The following is a 10,329-nucleotide window of genomic DNA, read 5'->3' as shown; positions in this document are numbered from 1 at the left end:
CAGGTAAGGGGTGCTGCTTGGTCCGACGAGGTGAAGTGGAAAAGAAAGTAATGCCGGCCAGCTCTTACTGTGAAGAAGCCTTTCCATATTTGGAGGTTAAATCTCTTTTCCTACAGATGTAAAGAGTACTCCCCTTCACCTCTGTGATGACCTTAAAGTTAATAACTCAACACCAAGTTCACTATTAGTTCTGCACCCCTTTGACCAGTTTTCAGCCAACAGCAGGCTAAAGTCTACTGTCAGCTGACATCACAGAGCTGGTCCAGGCTCTAAAAAGATCCCAGCCATATGGTCAGAATCCACCCAGAAGCCTGGACTGACAGCATGCTCAGTCTCTCAGCAAACCACTGAGAGCCTAAGCCAACCGCTCCTGCCCCCTCCACATGCCAGCACTCCATTGAGCACTGGAGGGGCAGAGCAGAGAGCTGGTGACTGACAGGCACCAGCTCCCTGCAAGCTGAGAGCTGACTGATCAGTGGTGTTTGATCGGTCATTTATCGGTCTTAGATGTGACGGGGGGACAGATGTAGCTGGGATAGGTGCTGCAGTCACCTGGGTGAGTAAGATTTTTTGGTTTTTCATTAATAAAAAAAAAAAAAACACACAACAACCTGGCAGATAATCCTCCCTTACTCTATCCAAAATGAAAATAAAAGTTTTTTTATACCCAAACTCCTCATTTATTCAGTTAAGTGTGAGTACCTTATGCCCCACATATTGGTGACTGTATAGTGCATCTGGGATGTCTGAACGATTGGTGTAAGAATTGGTCGATGTTTCTAACTATGAAGATAGTCCTTGTAGGAATTTTCATGGGCATTATCATACAATTGCAATATCCATGTTATTGCATCTATTGGGTAGGCTTATTACTTATATTGGAATTGTGAGTTCTGGGGGGGGGGGGGGTGTATTAGGTTGAATGTATCTATATAAAAATATTTTCTAGACCTGATAATATAATTCAAGTAACTAGATGGTGACGATGTTTTATCCCCCAAAGCGATGATCTGTGCCTCTAAATCATTATCGTTTGAGCTATGATTGGGCCACATCCTAGTCAATCGATTACCTCCCTCCCCCTACTGCTTGGACCCTATATCACTAAGAGGTACTTTTTTTTTTATTTTCCCCTTCCCAGTTGTTCAAACACTATTATTATTTTGTCTGCAATGCAAGTATGATGTTGGTAATATCTTGCTATTTTTTAAAAGAAAAATAAATATACTGTATATGCTCTATTTCACATTGCTGTATTATTATTATCTTGATAGCTAAACATTGGTTGCATTTATAATGTGAATCCTGAGGAAGCAAGTCTACTGCCAAATGTGTTGATCCATTATTCCATTTTGGAAGCTCTATATTTACACCAATCTATTATGATCACAAAAAAACAACTGTGTTGTGGTTTTTATGATGTTTTTTTATTTGTGTAATAAAGATTATTGAAGATGTTTTATTGATACTTTAGTGTATATTAATAGGGCATTTGACTTTCTCCTCTGAACATCTTTTACTTCTGGCAGAAGGGAGCAGTTTAAAAAAAACGTGCTAAAAGCCACATAATGCACATCAAGTGTTTTTGCATTAATGGATTCCATTGGCCAGAATGTTCATTTATTCTTGCCTTTGGAATGAATGAACCCTCAAGCGCTAAATATGTCTAGCATTCAGGCGCGTTTACACGCATCTAGTGTTTTTTTCTGCTCAAAAGCCCTTTTCCTGAACATGCTGATGATGTTTTTTTTTTCATCCTGTAAATGCTCCTTTTCTAATATGCCTTTGTGTGCATAGAAAAAGACAGAGTAGTCCATTGAGTCTTTATTTTTCCGGGTTTTTTTCCCGCTAAATTTTTTGTCAGAGTATAGATCTATGTTTTTCCCAAGCATGTTTTTTTTTTTTTTCAATTACTTTCTTTATTATAATTAATTACAAATTTTACAATCATCACCACATTTATCATCAACAAGGAAAAAAAATTATAATACAAATTACCCTTTCATCTACTTGGATCTGTTCTATCTCAACCATTTTTTTATCCTAGATGATTGTTTATATCAGAATACGCTATGGCCTCCATTTTTCTTTTATATATATGGAACAAAATTCACATCAAATCATAAAGACAGACTTATAACAAAACTAAACGAGACATGACAAACAAACATGTTTTGAAGCCATTTACTGTTGACTGACTGTCTCTCTACCCCTGCTGGAGATTCAATGTCACATAGGCTAACATACAGTAGAGGTGCTTTTACAGGCTGAAAAAACAATTTAAAACACCTGTGTGCATGAACCCTAATGGAGTTAGTTGGATATCTTGCTCTGAAAGTAAAACCGCTCTGTGAATGGCTAAATCAGTAAAATAAATTGTGAAGTAAATTTATAGCGGAGTTCCGGTCACAAAAAAAAAATTTCAATGAACATCTTCCCGGGACAGTCAGGGCTAGTACATTCCACAATGGCTAGCCCCTGATCTGTCCCGGTTCGCACTTACCTTTTAGAAGAAATACTTACTTTTAAAATTTCTTCTCCAGCGCTGCCATCTCAGGTGTGGGCAGCTTGAAGCCAGCACGATCCTCTTCCGCGTCCTCTTCGGTCCCACGATGCACTGCGCCAGCCCCGCCGTCACTTCCGGGTCTGCAGCGTCATCCCTGCCCAGAAGCTGTTTAGCGCTTACACCGGAACTGATGTCAGGGCCGGTGCAGACGCATTGATTCCTGGGAGCGATGACGTTCAGCTCCCAGGAATCATTGCAAAGCGGAAGTGACGGTGCCGGCCGTGCGGCCGAGGGAGGAAGTGGAATAGAGGTGAGTATTTTTTTTTTCTGCAATTACAAGGTAAGTAAAAAAAAAAAAATCCTAACTACCCATTTCTGTTTCAGGTGACCTATAGCAAGCGGATGGCCCAAAATCGACTATGTCGATTTTGTGGCCGGAACTCCGCTTTATGGAGGGAGAAGGAAAAACATACAGATGGTACACTACTACTTTGGAAAACATTCTACTCTGCCTTCTATAGTAAGTATAAGTGCAGCGCTATTGATTATGATTGGACAATCTAATGTCTCAAATAAAAACTAAATACATAAAAAAAAAATGTGAGGTGATCAAAATATAAAAATAATCCAAAAACAAGTCCCAATATATGTATAGTAATGATAAGTTCATTGGCTGGTCTACCATAAGATAAAGCAATTCCTTCTGTGACAAACAGAGGTTGCCAATCCACTCACCAGACATATAAACAAACATCAACCGTAAGATATCAATCGTGAAACACCTTTGTGTGTTATAAAGGTTTCTTCGTTGTGCTCTCCCTTCACCATTCAAATGCACTCACCAGAAGCTGGAATAAAACAAGCCCTGCATTGATGTCAATCATGATGTTATGAACATGGCCTGTGATACCGGTCCTATGGTCACCGATCATGTGGGGTGCGCTGCATTAAAAAGCTCACCACCGGGAGCCACAATAATAGTAATATAGTGTAGTATTTATTTAAAAACAGGGTACATGTACAAGTAAAAAACTTTGGCGAGAAAAACTCATGTGAAAGACATGAAAGACTGCCGCTCCTGTCACAAAAATGCAGCGGTTTGAGGCGTCAGCGTGTAGGCCCCTTCCCGATGTGTTTCATGTTCAAACACATTGTCAGCGGCATTCGCCTATTTTGATGAGCGGATCCCTATGACAACGTGTTTGAACATGAAGGGGCCTACACGCTGACGTCTCGACTGCCGCATCCTTGTGACCGGAGCGGCGGTCTTTCATGTGAGTTTTTCTGGCCAAATTATTTTACTTGTACATGTACCCTGATTTTAAATAAATACTACACTATATTACTATTATTGTAGCTCCCGGTGGTGAGCTTTTTAATGCAGCGCACCCCACATGATCGGTGATCATAGGACCGGTATCACAGGCCATGTTCATAACATCATGATTGACATCAATACAGAGCTTGTTTTATTCCAGCTTCTGGTGAGTGCATTTGAATGGTGAAGGGAGACCACAATGAAGAAACCTTTATAACACACAAAGGTGTTTCACGATTGATATCTTACAGTTGTTGTTTCTTTATATGTCTGGTGAGTTGATTGGCACCCTCTGTTTGTCACAGAAGGAATTGATCAATCTTGTGGTAGACCACCCAATGGATTTACGATTACTACACATATATTGAGACTTGTTTTTGGATTATTTTTATATTTTGATAATTTCACGTTTTTGTTATGTATTTAACTTTTTTTATGTATTAAGTTTTTATTTGAGACATTAGATTGTCCAATCATAATCAAAAGGGCTGCACTTATATTTATTATACACTGCTATTAGGAGGTTGTTTATTCATTTATTTTTTTTTTGTGCTAGCTGCTATCTATAATATTTACATCTAGCGCTCACTTCACATTTATATATTGTATCCAGCTCTGCCTATCTAACAAGAGCCATGCGTCATCTCTCCTTTCTCTGCAGTCAACATGTAGCAAGTTCACGTTAGATATTAGTAATTAGCAGGGCTTTTTTTCAGCGGGAATGCAGGGGAACGCAGTTCCGGCACCTTCAGTACTGAATGGTACTGTATTTAATGGCAAAGGGTGCAGGGGTGTGCTGGATGGTCTATTGATACTGGCTGCTGGGGGATCTATTGTTGCTGGTGGGGATCTATTTTTGCATGGTTGTTTATTGTTTCTGGGGAGGTCAATTGTTTCTGGTTTGCTGGAGGGGGTCTTATGATGCTGGGGAGTCAATTGTTGCCGGATAGGACCTGCTGTTGAGGAAAGGGTCTGTTGATGCTGGCTGCTGGGCGTTCTGTAGTTGCTGAGGAGGGTTTATTGGATGCAGGGGATCTATTTTACTGCTTTTCTTGCTATCATTACCAAATTCCATACAAATTACTTAGCACCACAAAATGATACTTGGCTCTGTATTCTGTAAAGGGGGTGGCACTAAGAGGTAGTGGGGGGGGGGGGAGGGGGGGTTGAATCAAAAAAGCTCAGAGGTGGGTAGGGGGCATAGACAAGAATTGACCCAGAAAGGGGGAGTTCCTACACCTATTCTCTGAGAAAAAAAGCCCTGGTAATTAGACTCTTAAACCCCATACACACGTACTGATTGTCGGCCGAACGATCGGCCGTCTTTTGTCCGGTGCTGTCCTGTCGGTTGAAAAGTGCTAAAGACTGCATACGAATTTTGTCGGCCAACAACAGCCGACTGCAGAAGTGATGTCATGTGATGGTTAACTTTCCGTGTTTTTTTTTCTTCTCTGAGCATGCCCAGTCTTGCTAATCTGCTGTTTGCCGGCCGAATTCTGTACTGACTGGCGAACAATCGGCCTTTCTGGTGAAGGCCAATAAAAATTTTAAAGTCTGCACACCAGATTCTGTTCGGCCGAAAAGTCGCAGTCGGTTGTCGGAAGCATCATACTAACAAGCCGACAATCGGCCGATCGGACGGTGGCCGAATATTTACGGCCGACAATCGCTACGTGTGTACGGGCCTTTAGTGGCCTAGATTTGTTCCCTGACTGTACAGGCTTTTTGTTTTTTTTGTAATCATTGTGAAAGCCAAGACTCACAATAACAATGTGATAATGTTTCACAAGCTGGTGTCAAGATGTGTTGCAATACTAATTCCAGGCGTTGTTCATTGTGTCATAATCTGAAGTATTAAAACTTAAATTAGATGTTCATCTCCCTTTTTATTATTATTATTATTATTACTAATAATAATATTAGGAGCCTTTGGCACAACCTATATATCACACTATATAAAGAGCACTTCCCAATGTTAGCTGTTCAATTAGGGCTCGTTTAGACTTTTGGTTGGGTGGGGACAGTAAAATTGCGGTTGAGATGTGTTGTTACTAGTACTACCCCCCTAAATGCACCCCTCAAGCTGCAGAGGCAGCCAACTGGATTGTTCTCATACCACGGCTGCAGCAAATATGATCTCCCTGTTGCGTTCAGCAGCCGGTAGCACTGTTGAATGCGACCCATTTTAGAATGGCACAGTGGTGTGGCATTTTCAAGATCAAAATGGGCAGAAAGGAGGCAACATATCTCCTCCTCACTGCCTGTCAAATGCCTCTGAAAACCAATCTGAATATGGATTGCTTTTCAGAGGCACAGCCATCTTGTGAAATTAGCTTTTAACTAGTGATCGACCGGTATCATTTTTTTGATGCCGATACCGATATTTTGGTCATCGGATATCGGTATCGGCTGATATTGGCCGATATTTTCAGTTATGTAAAAACACAGGTACTCCTTGTGGAGGGATCTGGGGTTCTAAAAGACCCCAAACCCCTCCTCAGCACTGAAAAGCATTCAAAATGCTAAGTTTGACTGTTTTTTTAATTTGGCGCCGTGTACCTGGAAGTGATGTCATGACATCACTTCTGGGTTTTTACATGAGACTCGATCAGAGCCGAATGCGGCTTTGATCGGGTCATCGGCTGCCATGCAGGTAGGATGCCTGGGTCTCCCGGTGGGACGGGAGACCCGGGCGAGCCACGGAAGCTTCTCTAGCTGCAGGCATCATTCCGGTACAGCACTTTCCCGAAATATTGGCAATTTCGGTAACCTCAGGGGCCGATTCTGATAAATCGGGGAAAGTGCATATCGCCCCCGATATATTGGCTTTGCCGATAATCGGTCGATCCCTACTTTTAACACCCATCAAGTACACACTAAATACAGCATGTACACACTAAACGGTCAATTCACTCCACAATTTCTGTGTTCCGGTTGCATTTCTGCATGGATGTTCTTGATTTTTGATACATTGTGGAATGTTTTAGAAGCGTTTTGCCACAAGTCGTTCTCCATTATTTCCAATGAGTACCATTCATATCTGTGCGACTTGAAGTCGCACCGACTTCAAAGTAGTCCCTGTACTTTGGCACGATTTTGAAGTGTTTTAAGGCCAAAGACATTCAAGCCCAGTCAAACTTGCATCAAAATCACGTCAAAATCGCTGCAAAATCGTGGTAAAATTGCACGACTTCGAAGTCGCACAAGTGTGAAAGGGGCCTTAAACATTCCCAATAAAAACAAAATGTAATGTAGCATTATTTCCAGGCATTGGGCCTGATGTGGGTCTGCCATGGTTACCATTACCATCAACAGCACATTTAAGCTTGGTCCTCAGCACACCTGGATCCTTCTCTGCAGCTCAGCTCAGCCCTGTATCCACTCAGGCAAGCCACCTGGGACACCCGATTCTTCCTGACAGGAGGAGAGACAGCCGTCACCTCCCTCATGAGACTCTGCTTCCCTCCAAAGACAATCTGTCATGTGCTCCCCACAGACTTATACCCTCTCCCAGAATGCTGTGCGGCAGAATCTGCCCTTCCAGGATGGATACAAGCCCTGGTGTGCTATTGGTCAAGTTTCCTCCACTGCCCAATGAGAGCCCTCATTGGGATACAATGGGGAGACTCCCCAACACAACAGGAACACCTGGGAACACATGCCAGCCTAGCTGAAAAACATGGCCTTGCTGATAAGCAGACAAAGCCCACTATATTTTACCTAGCACCTACCTTGGAGGTTGCTACATCCACCCCCCACCAAATTGAGTCATGTCCCCACTGACTCCCCACGTCCTATCAAAAACTTCAGCCAAAACTCAGGGGTATCCCACAAACCTGGAAAGGGGGAAAAGGGAAAGAACGAATGTACAAATAAATTAGGTGGAAAAATATAGATATACATTTCTCTGCTGTACAAATATATACACAATTTTAAGTGCATGAAGATGATGCACCCCCACCAAACAAACTCGCTGGGTGGGGATTTCAAATAATACACAATTTACATTCCCTCACTGTCTATCTCTACTGTGAGCCCAGCTGTAGAGAAAATGGAAGAAAAAGTTAGTCAACTGCATACATGAAGAAATACAAGACTAAATAACTGAGCAGTTGAGTGAGAAGACCCTCCTATCCAGGGCGACCTTCTTACTCACTTCCCTGACTACCTCTGCTGGCCAGTGTCTTGACTCGCCCAGTCCACTTCTCCCTTCTTCTGGGGAATCTGTACCTTAACACTGGCTATCTATGCAGAGTCCTTTCTTTGAAGTGAGACACAGTGCCTCCTGGCTGTTTCTCAGAGCACTTCTTATTAGGAAGCAGGGCAAACCACTGAAGCCTAAACGGCCTGCAGTTCTGCTGAGTCAGGGGAGTAGAAAGGGGTCTCTCAGGGCACCCCCCACCAAATCTTCTGAATACACCATCACTTGGGTCAATCACTTGTCTTATTTTCTTGCTTAAACTGTGTAAAGTCTCTCACACAGTATTTGTAATCCACACTTAGATCCTGGCCCGATTGCCCAAGGGATCAGACATAGCAAAGTATTCTCCTTAAGACCCTGGCCCAATGGCCAAAGGGGTCTGCAAATGAACATAACATCTTTTAACCACTTTACCACCGGAGGATTTTCCTGCTAAAAGACCAGGGGCTTTTTTGCGATTTTTTACTGCATGACTTTAACGGACAATTGCGCGGTCGTGCGACGCTGTACCTAAACAAATTTCAATTTTTTTTGCGGTACTGCGACATTGCGGCGGACAGATCGGACCCTTGACTGACATTTTTGACACTTTTGGGGGTACCAGTGACATTACTGCAGTAATCAGTGCTATATATATGCACTGTTACTGCAAAAATGACACTGGCAGGGAAGGGGTTAACTGTATTGGACAGGGAGGGGTTAAGTGTGTCCTAGGGGCGTGCTTCTAACTGTAGTGGGACATTCCTATTGGTGTAAAAAAAAAGATCAACGGTTCTACATAGTAGAACCGTCTGATCTTCATTTTTACACAGGGAGAATGACAGGCGGCTTGTTTACATAAGCCGCTCTGTCTTTCTCCCGCTGTACCGGCGATCGTAGTGTGACCGGCGAACATCGGGTCCGCCAGTCACACTCCCGCACTCCTCCGTGAACGAGCCGAGGCGGGCGCACGCTCGCCCGCTATTGGCTCTAGAAGGAGTGACAGGTGAGCGACGTAGACCTACGTCACTCTGCCTGGCCGGGGCCGACTGCCGCAGTAAATATACTGTGCGCAGTCGGCAAGTGGTTAACAGGAAAGAACTGTAGAATTCAGCATTATATTTTTCTTGCACAGTCTTTTTGGTCAGTTGTGATGGCCAGCCATGAATGCACAGTTTGAAGATTTGAGAAGAACTTTTCTTGTTCAAATATAATAGTCGGGATGAGGAACCCAAACATAAGCACCTTGTTCAACCTTGACTCTTACAGACCAGGCCTGGCCTGATCCATCTGGGCGGCTGACCTCCACCCTGTCTATGCAATTTGTACGCCCATAGTTCCATTGTGCCTTAACAGCAGTAAATCTCTCTTTCAGCTCATCTTCTGGTGAATCTCTATAGGACTTCAGAATAAAGAGAAAGTCCCATATAGCCTCTTCGCACCAAAAGTCTCTTTGCTTTTCTATCAGTATCATGACTTCTCTTGGGGCATAAGGGTAATCGTACCCATGCTCCAGTGCCACCTTGCGCTGCATCCACCTCTGCATTCTGGACAGTCTGGGAAGGGTTTTCCTGTTGCCCCTCCCAGGCAGAGATGGCCAGCGCGTTCTGAAGACCAGCGCTACAGCTGTAAAAACGTCTGACGTTGCTAAACGTGGCTAAACGCTGCATGCAGCATTAAGCCACGTCAATTGTTTGTTTTTTTTTTGACATGTCATAATCAATGATTCCCCGAGAGACCATCTTAACTGATCCAACTTTCATGTAAAGAAAAGGAGGGAAATGGCGCTGTCTACTAACAAAGAGATGCAATCAATAATCAATAAAGTGATGTCAGATAATTCAGGGCAATAGTAATAAATACTGTATGTGGCAATTATAATGTGCAAAGAATCCAACAGTAAGTTAAAAATGGCTGGTATAATGGTAGGTAAATGATAGTAAATAAATAAATGCACAATACAAAAGTTAAGGTGTCACGTGCTGTGAAATGGTAGTGCAAATAATAAATGGAAAAGTTAATACCACTTGAAAGTGCTTAGAGACAAAATATATGTATACGTGGTAATGGAATATAAAGGAATATAAAGGAAAATATGGAAAAAACTGAAAATATGAAAATAAAGTGACAAGGTGCACACATAAATATCAAATGAAGTGATAAGGAGCGGGTAAGGCATAGGAGGTATAGAGTGGGTATATATAGTGGCAAAAACGATCCCTCTGGTGGATCCTGGTTCCCTCAAGGGATCCACCAGAGGCATAATTTTTGCCACTATATATACCTGCTCTATACCCCTGTGTAGGGTGGGTATTTGTGGTGAGT

This window comes from Pelophylax lessonae (assembly GCF_965119305.1).
Source record: "Pelophylax lessonae genome assembly, chromosome: 7".
In the NCBI taxonomy this organism is placed as follows: Eukaryota; Metazoa; Chordata; class Amphibia; order Anura; family Ranidae; genus Pelophylax; species Pelophylax lessonae.
The sequence above is the reverse complement of the archived record's forward strand: the minus strand, read 5'-3'. Positions refer to the sequence as shown.